The sequence below is a fragment of the Chlorocebus sabaeus genome, chromosome 24, assembly GCF_047675955.1.
Source record: "Chlorocebus sabaeus isolate Y175 chromosome 24, mChlSab1.0.hap1, whole genome shotgun sequence".
Lineage (NCBI taxonomy): Eukaryota > Metazoa > Chordata > Mammalia > Primates > Cercopithecidae > Chlorocebus > Chlorocebus sabaeus.
Window position 1 is genome coordinate 50343274 of NC_132927.1, and position 15859 is coordinate 50359132.

Consider the following 15859-nt stretch of genomic DNA (forward strand, 5'->3'; position numbering starts at 1 on the left):
GGCCTGTAATCCCAGCTACTCAGGAGACTGAGGAATGAGAATTGCTCGAACTCAGGAGGCGGAGGTTGCAGTGAGCCAAGATCGCACCATTGCACTCCAGCCTGGGTGACAGAGTAAGACTCTGTCTCAAAAAAAAAAAAAAAAAAAAAAAAGAGGCCGGGCGCAGTGGCTCACGCCTATAATCCCAGCACTTTGGGAGGCGGAGGTGGGCGGATCACAAGGTCAGGAGATCAAGACCATCCTGGCTAACACGGTGAAACACTGTCTCTACTAAAAATACAAAAAATTAGCCGGGCATGGTGGCGGGCGCCTGTAGTCCCAGCCACTCGGGAGGCTGAGGCAGGAGAATGGCGTGAACCTGGGAAGTGGAGTCTGCAGTGAGCCAAGATCACACCACTGCACTCCAGCCTGGGTGACAGAGCAAAACTCCGTCTCAGGGAAAAGAAAAAAAAAAAAAAAAGGTAGGCCGGGCACAGTGGCTCACTCCTTTAATCCCAGCACTTTGGGAGGCCGAGGCGGGTGGATCATAAGATCAGGAGTTCGAGACCAGCCTGACCAACATGGTAAAACCCTGTCTCTACTAAATATACAAAAATTAGCCAGGCACGGTGGTGCGTGCCTGTAATCCCAGCTACCCAGGAGCATGAGGCAGGAGAATTGCTTGAACTTGGGAGGTGGAGGTTGCAGTGAGACAAGATCGCGCCACTGCACTCTAGCCTGGGTGACAGAGCGAGACTCCGTCTCAAAAAAAAAAAAAAGGTAAAGGGCCAGGCGCGGTAGCTCACACCTGTAATCCCAGCACTTTGGGAGGCCGAGGTGGGCGGATCATGAGATCAGGAGTTCCAGACCAGCCTGACCAACATAATGAAATCCTGTCTCTACTGAAAATACAAAAATTAGCTAGGCGTGCTGGCATGCCCCTGCAATCCCAGGCACTGCACTCCAGCCTGGGCAACAGAGCGAGACTCTGCCTTAAAGAGAAAAAAAAAAAACAAGGTAAATAAACTGAAAACACAGGACTAACTCCCTAGAGGATTTGGAAACACATCAAGAAATGGCATTTGATGCCAGGCACTGTGGCTCACGCCTGTAATCCCAGCACTTTGGGAGGCCAAGGCAGGCAGATCGTTTGAGCTCAGGAGTTCAAGACCAGCCTGGGCAACATGATGAAACCTCATATCCACCAAAAATACAAAAACTAGGCAGGCATGGTGGAATGCACCTGTAGTCCCAGCTATTTGGGAGGCTAAGGTGGGAGGATTGCTTGAGGCCTCTGGGAGGTGGAGGTTGCTGTGAGCCGAGATTGCACCACTGCACTCCAACCTGGGTGACAGAGTAAACCCTGTCTCAATTAAAAAATATATACATAAACATATACAAAAGAAATGGCTGGGCACAATGGCTCACACCTGTAATCTTAACACTTTGGGAGGCCAAGGAGGGGGGATTACCTGAGGTCAGGAATTCGGGATCAGCCTGGCCAATATGGTAAAACCCCATCTCTACGAAAAATACAAAAATTGGCCAGGTGTGCCTGTAGGCCTGTAATTCCAGCTACTCGGGAGGTTGAGGTGGGCGAATTGCTCAAACCTGGGAGGCGAGGCTGCAGTGAGCCAACATCATGCCACTGCACCTCAGCCTAGGCAACAGAGCAAGACCCTGTCTCAAAAAAAAAAAAAAAAAAAAAAATGAAATGACATTTGAAGCGATCATGAAAAATGAACAGAAATAACTACAGAAAGAATAGAGACCAGATATGTATAAAGACCAGAGGGATTACGAACAGATGACAGGAAAAGTATAGTTTGATTTCATTAAAAAACTTCCTCAAGAGTCACATGCAGTGGCACATGGCCACAGTCACAGATACTCAGGAGGCTGAGGAAGGAGGGTCACTTGAGCCAAGGAGCGCAAGTCCAGCTTGGACAACATAGTGAGATCCTATCCATATGAAAATTAAAAATAATGATGAGGCCAGGTATGATGACTCATGCCTGTAATCCTAGCACTTTGGGAGGCCAAGGTGGGAGGACTGCTTGACCCCAGGAGTTTGAGACCAGCCTGGGCAATATGGTGAAATGCTATCTCTACAAAATATTAAAAAATTAGCAGGGTGTGGCTGGGCACAGTGGCTCATGTCTGTAATCCCAGCACTTTGGGAGGCTGAGGCGAGCAGATCACGAGGTCAAGAGATCAAGACCATCCTGGCTAACACCGTGAAACCCCGTCTCTACTAAAAATACAAAAAATTAGCCAGGTGTGGTGGCGGGCGCCTGTAGTCCCAGCTACTCGGGAGGCTGAGGCAGGAGAATGGCGTGAACCCGGGAAGCGCGGTTTGCAGTGAGCCGAGATGGCGCCACTACACTGCAGTCTATGCCTCAGAGTGAGACTCTGTCTCAAAATAAATAAACAAACAAATAAAATAAAAATTAGCTGGGCATGGTGGCGCACACCTGTAGTCCTAGCTACTCGGGAGGCTGAGGCAGAAGAATCGCTTGAACCTGGGAGGTGGAGGTTGCAGTGAGCCCAGATCGCACCACTACACTCCAGCCTGGTGAGAGAGCAAGACTTCATCTCAAAACAAACAAACAAACAAACAAAAAATGGCCGGGTGTGGTGGTACACACCTGTAGTCTCAGCTATTCGGGAGGCTGAGGTATGAGGATCATTTGAGCCTGAGAAGAGGAGGCTGAGGTGAACTGTGATTGCACTGCACCACTGCACTCCAGCCTAGGCAACACAGTGAGACCATGTCTTAAATAATAATAATAATAATAATTAAAAGCCGTCCTCAAGAATTTTTTATATTAATTCGAGAAACAAAAAGTAGAAGACTAGTGAAAGACGATATAGAAGAAGAGGGTTAGCATTTAATACAGAGGATAAAGATTGTGGTCAAAGGAACATAATCTGAGATTTAAAAAAAATAGTAACCAATATTTATGGAGATCTTAGTAGATGCCAAGCATGATGTTAAGTATTTTACATAGATTAACTCATTTAATCTCACATTACTGCTCTGTGAGTTGGGTACGATTATTAAGATTCCAATTTTATAAATGAGAAAACTGAGCTTAGAGGAACTAAGTATCTTAAGATCACATAGCAGTTAAGTGAAAAGAGCCAGAAATCAAACCCAGATGGTTTAATTCCAGAGCCACAGTCTTAACTACTAGGGCCACCCAAGAAAGATTATCTAATAGGGCTCTTGGAAAAGATGGATATGGGAATGGGGAGGCGAGTGCAGAGCACAGAATGGTCTGGGATGAGGCTGGAAAGTGAGACTTCCATCAGGATGTGAAAGTCTTACAGCAGTCTGACCGTCCTATATACAACCAAGAGCTTATTTATTTATTTATGTAGAGACAAGAGTCTCACTATGTTACCCAGGCTGATCTTGAACTCCTGGCCTCATGCAATCCTCCAGCCTCAGCCACCTGAGTAGCTGGGATAACAGGGTCGAGCCACTGTGCCCAGCTAATCAAGAGCTTTTGAAGATCTTAATTTCCTGCTGTTGAATATATTTCCAGAATCCAACCATTTCTGACCACTTCCATTGCTACCACCTTCGCCCAAGCCACTATCATCTTTCATGTGATCTGCTAATATTGTCCTAACAGATTTTCCTGCTTTTATCCTCACCCCACTGGAGTCAGTCTCCCTTTAAAAGCAACCAAAGTCATCCTTTTATATAAATTAGAGTATGTCTCTGTTTTATGCAAAATCCAGCACTGGCTCCCCATTTCAGAGAAACAAGGCCCTGACAATAGCCTTCTGCTTCCAACCCCACTACATCTCTGACCCCATCTATTAATAGTTTTCACCTTACCCTCTTCCCCAACACTGATCTCTGTGCTTATGTAACTCAGGCTCCTGCCTTAGGGCCTTCACTCTAAGCTGTCCCCACTACCTAGAAATTATTTTCCTATATATCCACTTGATAAATTCCTGCAACTCTTTCAAACACTTGTTTAAACGTCACTTTCTTAATGAGACATATTTAATACTATAACCTCTCTCCTTCACATGCTCCCACCTCTACCTGCTTTCTCAACTCACTTTACTCTGATCTACTTTTTCTTTTTTCCACACCACTTATCACATTCTAACACACTGGAAAGGCTACTTATTATATTTAGTGTCTGTGTTCCTCTGATAGAATACAAGCTCCTCAAGGGCAGAAATCTTTTTGTTTACTGATGTAACCCAAGAACCTAGAAGAACGCCTAAGGTGGAGTTCAATAAAAACTGACAATAGAAATGGGCTGGAGTTTCTCTTGGCCTTAGCACCATTTTCTTGGACACCTCTGCACCATGAGAGCCGAGCGGAGGAAGAAGCGAATGCACAGGCTGAAGCGCAAAAGAAGAAAGATGAGGTAGAGATCCAAAAGTAAACCGCTAGCTTGTTGCATCATGGAGGCCACAGGAGAAGAAACATTGGAACGCCAGATGCTGGGGATGCTGGTATGAGCTGTGGGACTGCATGCTACTGTCTAAAGCTTGTCTCAACGGATCTAGAACTTTATCGCCCTCCGATCGTTGATCACCTCTGAGATCCACCTTGCTCATAACCAAAACTGCCCATGTTGGTCTTTTGCCCTGGACCTGTGACATTCTGGACTATTTCTGTATTTACTTGTGGAAGAGTGTAACAACCATACAATAAATCACCTCTTCTGCTGTCTTAGCTGAAGAATCAAAAAAATAAAAATAAAAAAAGAAAGAAAAAAGAAATTGACTGGGCATGGTGCCTCATGCCTGTAAATCCCAACACTTGGGAGGCTAAGGCAGGAGGATCACTTGAGGCCAGGAGCTTGAGACCAGCCTGGGCAACACAGCAAAACCCTCTCTATTTAAAAAAAAAAATTTTTTTTTTAATGAAAAAATTAGCCAGGCATGGTAATGCACATTTGTAGTCCCAGCTACTTAGGAGGTTGAGGTAGAAGGATCACTTAAGCCCAGCTGTTCGAAGCTGCAGTGAGCTAGAATCATGCCACTGCACTCCAGCCTGGGAGACAGAGCAAGACTCTGTCTCAAAAAATAAATTAATTAAGTAAATAAGTACATTTATTAAGCAATAAAAATACTTATTATCTCATCCCTTTTTTATTTTTTTTTGAGACAGAGTCTCCCTCTGTTGCCCAGGTTGGAGTGCAGTGGTGTGATCTTGGCTCACTGCAACTTCCACCTCCTGGGTTCAAACGATTCTCCTGTCACAGCCTCCAGAGTAGCTGGGATTACAGGCGCCCCCCACCACACCAGCTAATTTTTGTATTTCTAATAGAGATGAGGTTTTGTCATGCTGGCCAGGCTCAAACTCCTGACCCCAGGAGATCCGCCTGCCTTGGCCTCCCAAAGTGCTGGGATTACAGGTGTGAGCCACCGCGCCCGGCCTATCTCACCATTTCTGTGGTTTGGGAATGTGAGAGTGGTTTAATTGGATAGTTTTGGCTCTGAGGCTCTCATGAGATTGTAGTCAAGATGTAGGCTGGGGCTGCAGTCAATCTGAAGGTTTGACTAGGCCTGGAAGACCCACCTCCAAGACGGCTCACTCAATGGTTGGCAAGTTGATGCCAGCTGTGGGCAGGAAGCCTCAGTAGCTCCCTGTGTAGATCCTCCATAGGGCTGCTTGAATATCTTTGTAACACAGTGGCTGGCTTCCTCCAGAGCAGTCAATCCAAGAAGAGCAGGGCAGATGCAGTAATGTCTTTTATGACTTAGTCTGGGAAGTCATACACTGTCATATTTCTATATTCTAATGCTCATACAGACCAACCCTGATGAAATGTACAAGGGGACTACACAAAGGCATGAATATTAGGAGGTGAGCATCATTGGGGAGCATCTTGGAGGCTGGCTACTGTAAGATGTAATCAGTATTTGTGTAATATTTTGTGGGGTTTTTTCCCAGTATACCGTATATATATTTCAACAAACACACCTTACATACTTCTTATTTTAGGAACTGCATGTTATTCCAATGATATTAACTGTTTTTGTTCATTTGTTTATTCTTAGAAAAAAATAATATATAGAAATAAGCCAGGTTAGCTGGGCATGGTGGCACATGCCTGTAATCCCAGCTACTTGGGAGGCTGAGGCAGGAGAATCGCTTGAACCCGGGAGGCAGAGATTGGAGTAAGCTGAGATCGCACCATTGCGCTCCAGCCTGGGCGATAGAGTGAAACTCAGTCTCCAAAAAAAAAGAAATAAGCCAGGTGTGGTGGCTCATGCCTGCCTGGGCAAGAGAGTGAGACTCGGTCTCAAAAAAAAAAGAAAAGAAATATAGGCAGGATTTCACTATGTTGGTCAGATTGCTCTCAAACTCCTGGCCTCAAGCAATCCTCCACCTCGGCCTCTCAACATGCTAGGATTACAGGTGTGAGCCACCACATCGGCCGATATTAACTCTTAAAAATGAACAACTGGCCAGGCGTGGTGACTCACGCCTATAATCTCAACATTTTGGGAGGGCAAGGGGGGCAGATCACCGAAGGTCAGGAGTTCAAGACCAGTTTGGCCAACATGGCAAATTCCCATCTCTACTAAAAATACAAAAATTAGCTGGGTGTGGTGGTGCACACCTGTAATCCCAGCTACTTAGGAGACTGAAGTAGGAGAATCATTTGAACCCAGGGGGCAGAGGTTGCAGTCAGCCAAGATCATGACACTGCACTCCAGCCTGGGAGACAGAGCAAGACTCCGTCTCAAAAAAAAAAAAATTAGGTACGGTTGGGCATGGTGGCCTACGCCTGTAATCCCAGCACTTTGGGAGGCCGAGGAGGGCGGATCACGAGGTCAGATCAAGATCATCCTAGCTAACATGATGAAACCCCGTCTCTACTAAAAATATAAAAAATTGGGGGGAGGGATAGCATTAGGAGATATACCGAATGTAAATTACGAGTTAATGGGTGCAGCATACCAACATGATACATGTATACATATGTAACAAACCTGCACATTGTGCACATGTACCCTAGAACTTAAAGTATAATTTAAAAAAAAAAAATATATATATATATATATAAATAAAATTAGCTGGGTGTGGTGGTGCATGCCTGTAGTCCCAGCTACTCAGGAGGCTGTGGCAGGAGAATTGCTTGAACCCGGGAGGCAGAGGTTGCAGTGAGCTGAGATCATGCCACTGCACTCCAGTCTAGGTGACAGAGCAAGACTCTATCTTGGGGAAAAAAAAAAAAAAAAAGGTACTGAAGAGGTATTTGGTGAAAAGGGACAAGACTGACAACTGGAACAGATTTGAAAACCATAGAAAAATTTTATAGCAATATTTTTCAAGTCAATAAAACTAATAAAAAGGTTTATTTAAAAGTCAGCTTTTGAGCTGAGCATGGTGGACACACACCTGTAGTCTCAACTACTCTGGAGGGTAAGGCAGGAAGATCTCCTAAGCCCAGGAGTTTGAGGCTGCGGTGAGCTGTGATTGCACCACTGTACTCCAGCCTTGGTAACAAAGTGAGACCTTGTGTTGAAAAAAAATTTTGTTTTTTTTTAAGATGGAGTCTCATTCTGTCGCCAAGGCTGGAGTGCAGTGGTGTGATCTCGGCTCAGTGCAACCTGCACCTCCCAGGTTCAAGTGATTCTCCTACCTCACCCTCTCAAGAAGATGGGATTATAGGCACCCACCACCACACTCAGTTAATTTTTTTGTATTTTTAGTAAAGATGGCGTTTCACTATGTTGGCCAGGCTGGTTTTGAACTCCTGACCTCAAGTGATGAGCCCACCTTAGCCTCCCAAAGTGTTAGGATTACAAGCATAAGCCACTGCCCCGGACAAAGAAAAAAAATTTTTTTTAAACTCAGGTTTTCTTAGATCATTGTCAAGGACTTACATACAATAAGACCATTGAACATGCAACCTCCTGGGGGAGAGACTGAACAGAATGAACTTCCAACAATATGAGCTGTCTCAAACTGGTAGGGAGGGAAGGGTCCTTGCTCCAAATCTGATCATGTTTCCAGAATAGATTCACAGATCAGAGGGCTAGTTGAATGATATAGCCATTTATTTTTTATTTTTTTCTTTTCTTTTTTTTTTGAGACGGAGTCTCGCTCTGTTGCCCAGGCTGGAGTGCAGTGTGGTACGATCTTGGCTCACTGCAACCTCTACCTCCCGTGGGTTCATGCCATTCTCCCACCTCAAGCCTCCCGAGTAGCTGGGACTATGGGCGCCTGCCACCACGCCCGGCTAATTTTTTTTGTATTTTTAGTAGAGATGGGGTTTCACTGTGTTAGCCAGGAGGGTCTCGATCTGACCTCATGATCTGCCTGCCTCAGCCTCCCAAAGTGCTGGGATTACAGGCATGAGCCACCACGTCTGGCCTAGCCTTTTATTTTTTCTTTCTTGAGACAGGGTCTTGTGGTGCCCAGACTGGTCTCAAACTCCTGAGCGCTAGTGATCCTCCCACCTCAGCCTTCCAAGTAGCTTGAATTATAGGCTCATACCACCATGCCTGGCTGGATATATCCTTTAAAGTCTAACCCTAAAATCAAATACTGTATCTGCCAATTAAGAAATGAGAATTGATGTCACTGGTAGTTACCAACAAATACATAACTCTTTCCTGTAAACAGGTCATTTGTGTATGCACATTATTTCATTTTAATCAAAACGTCATTAGACAAGTGTCAAGAAGGCCCATTATGTACAATGAACTCATTTGGGTATAATAACAAAATGAGTCAGGCATGACCTCATTCTCCATTGTTTCAGGCTTGACTTCACTACAATAATCACTCCTCAGGAAAGCTGTTGCTATTGTTGCCTCTTTCTTCACATATCAGGAGGTCTTTTCCTGCCCATTCATTAAGAATCAAAGTCCTTTAGATAAGAAGATATCAATCAGGAGGGGGTTCATATTGCCCCACTGAAAAAACAGAATGAAAATCTGAGGTGATGAGCTCTGTCTGCCTCGAAACCCGTATCTACTGTGGGAGGCACTATGTACAGAAGAGTAACTGCCACTGGGATCAGTGCCACTGGGCACCGTTTACATTGGATTTTAACTTTGGGAAGAGAATAAAACATTTTCTCTTTCTTGTCATCAACTGAGAAATAGCTACTGCTTCAAACAGTTAAATCAAAATGAAAAACATGAGAAAGATAAAAATATTACAATGATAGTTTCATGTATAAAGGAAGGAATAGCAGTTCCCCATAATTTCATTTTCCCAAATTTGTCTTTCCCCCACCAAATCTGCCTTCAAGATGCTTTCCTTCTAGGCCGGGCGTGGTGGCTCAAGCCTGTAATCCCAGCACTTTGGGAGGCTGAGACCGGCGGACCACGAGGTCAGGAGATCGAGACCATCCTGGCTGATATGGTGAAACCCCGTCTCTACTAAAAAATACAAAAAACTAGCCAGGCGAGGTGGCGGGCGCCTGTAGTCCCAGCTACTCGGGAGGCTGAGGCAGGAGAATGGCATGAACCCGGGAGGCGGAGCTTGCAGTGAGCTGAGATCCGGCCACTGCACTCCAGCCTGGGTGGCAGAGCGAAACTCCGTCTCGAAAAAAAAAAAAAAAAAAAAAAAAAGATGCTTTCCTTCTAAATACCAAAGAAACTTCGGGTTTTAAAAAAAACTTATTTTTATTGACAAGGTCATGCTCTGTCACCCAGGCTGGAGTGCAATGGAACAATCACAGCTCACTGTAGCCTTGAACTCCTGCAATCCTCCTGCTTCAACCTCTCAGAGGGCTGGGACTTCAGGCATGAACCACTGAGCCCAGATAATTTTTATGTGTTTTCAATTTTTTTTGTTGTTGTTTTTTGAGACAGAGTCTCACTGAGTTGCCCAGGCTGGATGGTGTGCAGAGGCATGATCTCGGCTCACTGCAAGCTCCGCCTCCCGGGTTCATGCCATTCTCCTGCCTCAGCCTCCTGAGTAACTGGCACTATAGGCGTCTGCCACCATACCTGGCTAATTTTTTGTATTTTTAGTGGAGACGGGGTTTCAGTGTGTTAGCCAGGATGGTCTCGATCTTCTGACCTCGTGATCTGCCCGGCTCAGCCTCCCAAAGTGCTGGCATTACAGGCGTGAGCCACCGTACCTACCCGTGTTTTCAATTTTTTTATAGAGAAAGGAGTCTCGCTATGTTGCCCAGGCTGGTCTCAAACTCCTGGACTCAAGTGATCCTCCAGCTTCAGCCTCCCACGTCCCAAACCTCTCAAGGGATTACAAGCGTGAGCCACTATACCTGGCTCCACTATAACACTTTAACAGTATTTGGTAAAAGTGTTTTTGGCCAGGCGTGGCGGCTCACACCTATAATCCTAGCACTTTGGGAGGCCAAGGCGGGTGGATCACCTGAGGTCAGCAGTTTGAGACCAGCCTGGCCAACATGGCAAAACCCCGTCTCTAGTAAAAATACAAAAATTAGCCAGGCATGGTGGCACGTGCCTGTAATCCCAGCTACTCGGGAGCCTGAGGCAGGAGAATCGCTTGAACCCAGGAGGCGGAGGTTGCAGTGAGCTGTGATTGAGCCATTGCACTCCAGCCTGGGCAACAAGAGCAAAACTCCATCTCAAAAAAAAAAAAAAAAGTGTTTCCATTGTGAATTATATAATTTCCCACAGGGAATACCACCTTTTATTTATAGTTCAGAGTCATGATTATGATTATCAGTTATGTTTTCCTGTAAAACTGAGATGCTTCCAAGGGCTACAGTAGGTCTATAGGACTGTTTGCCCTTCTGTCACCAAATGGTCCCAGCTTGCTATCCTTTCTGAGCTAGTTTTTTCTGACATCATGCTATCTATTATCACTGATCAGTATTGTCATGTGCCCAACTCCTTCAATAAACCACCATTACCTCCTAATTTTCTTTTTAAATCTGTTGTAGGATGTAAATGAGCCATAATTATTATTATATATAAGCCATAATTATTAGAATTTCAAGTAAACATAAGCAAATGAGGGCCTCTCCAACAGAATAAGGCTACTGGACTTTGTGACAGCTCTTTCAGTGCCTTGTAGACCCTTTTCCATCTACTGTGATCTCTCAGCTAGGAACAACAAAGCAGAAATTGCAGAAATCTGACCTATGAAAAAGTGAAGTATTATATATGTTACTTACCAATTTTTTCTTTCCTTCTGAATTTTCTCCCTTGTTCCTTTAACTATTATATCACTTTTTCAACCTGTGTAAGATGGAAATGAATAATTATGAGAACAGTTTCCTTTTTTTCTCTGCTGTCAGTATGCCTATTTTTGACTCAGTTATCTCTTCTACATTTTCATTTCTAATCTTTCCAGGCTTTGGAATCCACACCATCAAGCTCATCTCCTGACTTGTAATCTAATGCCCTCCTGCTCTTTCTCCTCCCCTACACTTTCTTCTCACTCAAATTACAACCTCAGCTACTTTACCACACATCCAGCTCATTTAAAAAGTCACCAACAGCAAGAGATGCAAGTCACACTCCCTCTAGAAGCTGGTGTATATGTGTGTGTAAAGGTGGAGAAGGCAATGCCTAAGGAGCTAATTCGTAAGTAAAGTACACAGACTGGATGTGGTAACTCATGCCTATAATCCTGGCATTTTGGGAAGTCAAGGCAGGCAGTTAGCTTGAGCTCAGGAGTTTGAGACCAACCTGGGCAACATGGCGAAACCATATCTCTACAAAATATACAAAAAATTAGCCAGGTGTGGTGGCATGTGCCTGTAGTCCCAGCTACTTGGGAGGCTGAGACAGGAGGATTGCTTGAATGTGGGAGGTCGAGGCTGCAGTGAGCCGAAATGTGAGGTCTTTTTTTGCTGCTAAAATGCCAGCCAGGCCGGGCGCAGTGGCTCAAGCCTGTAATCCCAGCACTTTGGGAGGCCGAGACGGGCGGATCACGAGGTCAGGAGATCGAGACCATCCTGGCTAACACGGTGAAACCCTGTCGCTACTAAAAAATACAAAAAACTGGCCGAGCGAGGTGGTGGGCGCCTGTAGTCTCAGCTACTCGGGACGCTGAGGCAGGAGAATGGCATAATTCCGGGAGGCGGAGCTTGCAGTGAGCTGAGATCCGGCCACTGCACTCCAGCCTGGGCGACAGAGCTAGACTCCGTCTCAAAAAAAAAAAAAAAAAAAAAAAAAAAACTAGCCGGGCGAGGTGGCGAGTGCCTGTAGTCCCAGCTACTTGGGAGGCTGAGGCAGAAGAATGATGTAAAACCCAGGAGGCGGAGCTTGCAATGAGCTGAGATCCGGCCACTGCACTCCAGCCTGGGCGACACAGCGAGACTCCGTCTCAAAAATAATAATAATAATAAAATAAAATAAAATAAAATGCCAGCCATATGTTCCACAATATAATCAATGAGTAGCTACTATTACATGCACGAGTATGTGGTTAAAAGGGACCACGCAGATGGGGGCTTGGTGGCTCACACCTATACTTCCAGCACTTTGGGAGACTAAGGTGAAAGAATCACTTGAAGAATTTGAGTTTATATATTATTTTCTATTCCCTCAGGAACAAAAAAGTTAAACTTACCTACACAACATAAATCTGAAGATGACACATTGAAGATAGGATTTGAATTATGGATATGACTCATTCAACCAATGTTATAAATTCTAACTACAGGGTCTCCAAAGTAAACATTTTTTTTTTTTTTTTTGAGATGGCATCTTGCTCAGTTGCCCAGGCTGGAGTGCAATGGCATGATCTTGGCTTACTGCAACCTCCGCCACCCGGGTTCAAGCAATTCTCCCGCCTCAGCCTCCCAAGTAGCTGGGATTACAGGTGCCCACCATCATCCCCAGCTAATTTTTTATTTTTAGTAGAGAGGGGGTTTCATTATGTTGGCCAGGCTGGTCTTGAACTCCTGACCTCAAGTGATCCACCAGCCTTGGCTTCCCAAAGTGCTGGGATTATAGGCATGAGCCACTGGTGCTAGCTGGGACTCATTCATCTTTGAACACTGATTACTTAACAGAGTACAATCTGGCATATATGTTTGTTTAATGTTTGTTAAATAAATTAACAAATACATAAATCTCATCATTCTGCTTCTCAAAATTTTCATTCATGTCCCACTGTCCACAACAGAAGTTACAAACTCAAATACCTACAGGCAAAGGGCAGGAAATATAAGTAAGTAAAGGTGTGTGTAAGACAAAAGGAACTGGTAGGGATTGTGGTAAACTGGAGAGCATGTGTCCCATCTGAAGGTGTAGCTTCTTGCTATTCCCACCAATTGCTACCATAATGGAATGTAGGCCCCATACTGCCAGGTCTTCTGATTTTTCAAGGTAAGCTGAAAGCACAGATTTCTTTGTAAAATCTGCTGATTTTTAGATGATGACAACTAATTCCATTTAAAATCCCCCAAAAACCCAGCTTTCAGGCCAAAGAAAACACATTCTTTTTTTTTTTTTTTTTTTGAGACGGAGTCTTGCTCTGTCGCCCAGGCTGGAGTGCAGTGGCACGATCTCGGCTCACTGCAAGCTCCGCCTCCCAGGTTTACACCATTCTCCTGCCTCAGCCTCCTGAGTAGCCGGGACTACAGGCGCCCGCTACCGCGCCCGGCTAGTTTTTGTATTTTTTAGTAGAGACGGGGTTTCACCATGTTAGCCAGGATGGTCTCGATCTCCTGACCTCGTGATCCGCCCGTTTCGGCCTCCCAAAGTGCAGGGATTACAGGCTTGAGCCACCGCGCCCGGCCAAGAAAACACATTCTATGAGCCAAATCCAGCCAAGTCACAAGCTGGTGGCTCTAGTCTGCAGGATAAAAGACAAACTCCCTGCCTGACATTCTAAGTCGTTGACAATGAGTTCCCAGCCTACCTTTTTAGAGTTTTTGGCCTACTCATTCCATACAATAACCCTCTGCTCTAGTCTAGTGGTTCTGAAACTTTAGCATGCATCAGAACCACCTGGAGGGCATAGATTGCTGGGCCTCATTGCCAGTATTTCTGATTCAGTAGGTCTCAGGTGGGGCCTGTGAAACTGCAGTTCTAATAAGTTACCAGATGATGCTGATGCTGCTGGTCTGTGGACCACACTTTAGGAAACAATGCTCGAGTTTAAGCATACTCTGAATTGTTCTCACATTGTTCTAACTTCCCAGATGAACTTCCCTCTGCTTTCAGTCCATCTCCTTCTGTAAACTTTCCCTGACTATGACAGTCTTAAATGCCTCCAAATTCAATAGCACCTAGGGTTTGGGCCAAGCTTAGTCAACCCACAGCCCATGGGCCGCATGCAGCCCAGGACGGCTTTGAATGCAGCCCAACACAAATTCGTAAACTTCCTTAAAATATTATGAGATCTCTTTCGTGATTTTTTTAACTTCATCAGCTATCATTAGTGTTAGTATATTTTATGTGTGACTCAAGACAATTTTTCTTCTTCCAATGTAGCCCAAGGAAGCCAAAAGATTGGACACCCCGGTCTACACCGTCTCTCCTTTATCAATCCCTGCTTGGTACTGTTTACTGTTAAGTGTTTGTGGATGGGTGACAATGAGGTTGTATATTCTCAGAGATCAACATCCAGGTCAGAGCTTTACACATCTGACTGTAAACAACTTGAGGGCAAGGGCCTTCTCTTGTTCCTTACTGTACCCATCAAGTTATCAGACAGGTTGTTATACAGTTGGTATTCATTAAATGTTTCTTTTCTTTTTTTGAGATGGAGTCTCGCTCTGTCGCCCAGGCTGGAGTGCAATGGCGTGATCTCAGCTCACTGCAAGCTCCGCCCCCCAGGTTCACACCATTCTCCTGCCTCAGCCTCCTGAGTAGCTGGGACTACAGGCGCCCGCCACCACGCCCGACTAATTTTTTGTATTTTTATTAGAGACGGGGTTTCACTGTGTTGGCCAGGATGGTCTCGATCTCCTGACCTCATGATTCGCCCACCACGGCCTCCCAAAGTGCTGGGATTACAGGCGTGAGCCACCGCGCCTGGCCTCATTAAATGTTTCTTAAATGAATGAACGTTTGACAGATCCATGACATGAAAATGCAGACAAGTGGGCCTAAAATTTGGGTAATTTTTCTTTGCTTTTTTTAAAAATTAAGAGACGGGATCTTGTTATGTTGTTCAGGCCGGTCTCAAAATCCTGGGCTCAAGCAATCCTCCTACCTCGGCCTCCCGAAGTGCTAGGATTACAGATGTGAGTCACTGTGCCCAGTCCAGGTAAGTTTTCTTAGACAACTTTTAGTCTGTGGCTCTGTTGGGATGGACAACTAATAAAAATGGGATATTCTGCAAATAAAGTAACAGTAGTTAATAATTATTTGTAGGCATAGTGGTGCACGCCTGTGGTCCCAGCTACTTGGGAAGCCGAGGTAGGAGGATCTCTTGAGCTCAGGAGCTTAAGTTCAGCCTGGGCAACATAACAAAACCCCATCTCAAAAATATATGGCCAAGCATGGTGGCTCACAACTATAATCCCAGCACTTTAGGAGGCTGAGGTAGGAGAACCATTTGAGCCCAGGAGCCACATAGTGAGACCCAGTCTTAACCAAAAAAATAAATAAATAAAAAGTTAGTTGGGCATGGTGGCACGAACCTGTGGTCCCAGCTACTCAGGAGACTGATGTGGGAGAATTGCTTGAGCCCAGAAGGTTGAGGCTGCAGTGAGTCATGATTGCACCACTGCACTCCAGCCTGGGTGACATAGTGAGACCTTGTCATTCATTCATAAACAAATAAATTAAATAAATAAATAATTATCTGTGGTAATGTATCTTGTATATAAGTAAAACAGTGAATGCTTTAAATTTTTAAAATTTATCTAAAAGTGATAAGATTAAATCCTTGACCACCAGGATTTCTTAAAATGCCCCTGCAGAGATCTGAACTAGTCTTAATATTACAAGAAAATGTCAGTTTAGTAGAATTCTATAT

General features: G+C 44.8%; 1 protein-coding gene across 8 annotated transcripts in view; it reads right to left on the bottom strand.

Moving 5' to 3' along the window:
* ENTPD5 (ectonucleoside triphosphate diphosphohydrolase 5 (inactive)) overlaps positions 1-15859 on the bottom strand; it is a 57933-nt gene that overhangs the window by 37509 nt on the left and 4565 nt on the right. For all 8 annotated transcript variants that reach the window (XM_007987256.3, XM_037984695.2, XM_007987252.3 and 5 more), the window contains exon 3: positions 11094-11157. The gene's annotated coding sequence lies outside the window, so the exon portion shown is untranslated. The remainder of the gene's footprint in view (positions 1-11093; positions 11158-15859) is intronic.